Here is a 2,747-nt window from a genome sequence, read left to right on the forward strand (position 1 = left end):
ATGCCTCACCTCACCCTTCCCTCGCTCCGCGGTCCACCCCGTTCCCGTCTCAAGCGAGCACCACCACCCATATAGAGGAAAACTTTTCGGCGCGCGGGCTAGCACACCTCGAGAGCACCACACCCCTCCGGATAGAAATCCCAAGGGGGGGTGCTTCAAGCCGTGAGACGGCACTGTGCCGCGGGGGGGTGCGGGGGGCGTGTGACGGCACCACACCGGGGGGGCCATGGGGCCCGACGAGCTCGGGGGTCACGACACTTCCAACGCCATCCACATCGTCTTGCATGGAACATTCCGAGACCAAGACGAGGTGAGGAGGTGGAGGCGACGGTCAAAGTGGTCCCAACGTCTCACCCCGAGCACGGCCCCGTCGAGGGCGACGAGCCGCCCCGTCGGGAGCTGTTCTCGTTGAGCTGATCTTAGGACACCTGCGTTATCTTTTAACAGATGTGCCACCCCAGCCAAACTCCCCACCTGACAATGTCTTTCGCCTGAATCGACGGGCGAGCGCACCTTAAGACCAGAAGCGAGGGGCCAAGCCCCGCCTCCACCTCACGGAGTAAGTAAAATAATGTTAAAAGTAGTGGTATTTCACTTGCACCAAAGGCTCCCACTTATTCTACACCTCTCAAGTCATTTCACAAAGTTGGACTAGAGTCAAGCTCAACAGGGTCTTCTTTCCCCGCCGCTGATTTTTCCAAGCCCGTTCCCTTGGCTGTGGTTTCGCTAGATAGTAGATAGGGACAGTGGGAATCTCGTTAATCCATTCATGCGTACTTCCTACAAGCTGTTGATTCCGAAAGGGGGGGCGAAAAGGCTTCGACCGAGTTCATCTATTGGCACATACACCAAGCCATCTTATTAAGTCAGAGATCTCATGAAGGAGGATAGAGGTGCTTTTACAAGATTTTTTGATGCTAGGTGTTTTAGAAATGAAAGGAGAAGTTTAGTTATATCAACTTTTAAAACTCCCAATCATCTAGAGCAAAGTTAGCTTTGTCAGGATTTCTCCTCAAGCTCCTTAGATCATTGTCTTCTTCTTAATATACCCTACCATTTTTATTTTGTCTCTCTCTCTCTCCCTCTCTTTCATACTCCATCTCTCTTGCTTTTCTCTTCTACAACAACTGGTATCAGAGCTTGGCTATGGAGTAGAGTGTTGGCGGCACAAAGAGGGCGAACCTACTATCAAGAATATAGATCTATTTTGTAGAAATTTTTTATCTTAAACAAAAGGGAATTTTTAGAATTTTGTTCACACATAACTTAGATTTCAATCTGCTCTACAACATTCCAAAAGAAAATTTCTTCAAATTCTTCACCGTTTAGGAGCTACGTTTAGTTTTCAGCCTGCAGGTCTACAACACAGCTATGAAATTTGTAGAGGTTAATTCTCCTTGTGTATAGCTGAAGTTAGGAAGCCCCCTTTGGTACAAACAAAGGGCATATGTTGTAGAGCATTCAGCTAAGAGGTCTTGGGCTAAGTGATTTTCCACAAAGAGAACAGAGTACATCTTTGTTAGTTAATTGTCAAGCTTGTTGCTACCAACTAGTGAAAAATGCCTAATGTGCAGAGGCTGGTATGCAAAGTGAAGAGCTTCATTCACAAAGCCCTTTGGTAGGATTGAGTGACCAAAAGGTTAGGTTACTCAACCAAAAGGGTTTGCCCAATCTCCTTTTGTGTAAGGAGAATGAGAAGTGTCTTCAACATGCTATCCTAGTAGACTACAATCTACTAGTTTGTCATAGCCTTGTAAAATTTGGTACACATTGTGTCTAGTGAGCATGTATGCAAATGTGGGCTTTGAGTTGATGCACCATATGGCTATTCGAAGCTTTTCTTGAGTGTGTGGGCAACACACACACAATTTCTATAGGTGTATTCCTACAACATCTAGATTGTAGGTACAGGTTGTAGGCTCTAATGCAGGTCTTTTCCCGGTTTACAAGTGCACGTAGTACAGGTCTTCACAGGTGTATCCACACACGTTATGTTTTGTGGGATAATGCATCTTTGCCATTATATACACATTTGATGCTCTATACATGGCTTTAGGCATGTTATGAGCAGTGGTTTCGACTCTGTATAGATTTTGCAGATGTGATGCATCTATGCACTCTTGATCGAAGTGTGGCAAATTAAGATGCATTTGGTTTATGATTTATGAACACTTGTTATGTGTTGATTTGGGATCATTTTATGCCTTGAGCAGCGGTTTTTCAGTTTTATAATTTGCTACAGGATATGGTTTCCGATCATACATCTCTATTGCACCATGTTTATTGACTTCTAGTTGAGCTCGGTTTAGACCTAGAGCATTGATGGCTATGTATGCCTAGCGCAGTGGAAACACCGATGCATGTGGTTTATGCATTGACAGGAGTTTCTTTCAGTGTATGCTTGGGACATTGAGATCTTCTTTGCCTCTACTGGCAGCCTTGATGGTGGCTTGTTCTGACGACACGAGTTTTGGGCTTGGCCATCTCGTATACATGCAGCATTGTCTCCGTTTGGCATTGTGGTGGATAGCTTGCATGTACCTCAATTCGGGATAAGTTTTTATGAGATCAGTGTGACTATGCAACCATTGTTGAGGGTCGTCGATGTAAGGTTGTATGAAGCTGCTATACTCTGAGCGTGGCATAGGAATGCGAAGGTGGATCAAGTGATCCCTTGAGCACCTCTATCGACACATCAACTATGTATTGTCAGTTTTGATAGTCTATTTGTAGATAGCTTCTTGTGT

The sequence above is a fragment of the Cibotium barometz genome, chromosome 30, assembly GCF_041138505.1.
Source record: "Cibotium barometz isolate CiBa-2024 chromosome 30, ASM4113850v1, whole genome shotgun sequence".
Classification (NCBI taxonomy): Eukaryota; Viridiplantae; Streptophyta; class Polypodiopsida; order Cyatheales; family Cibotiaceae; genus Cibotium; species Cibotium barometz.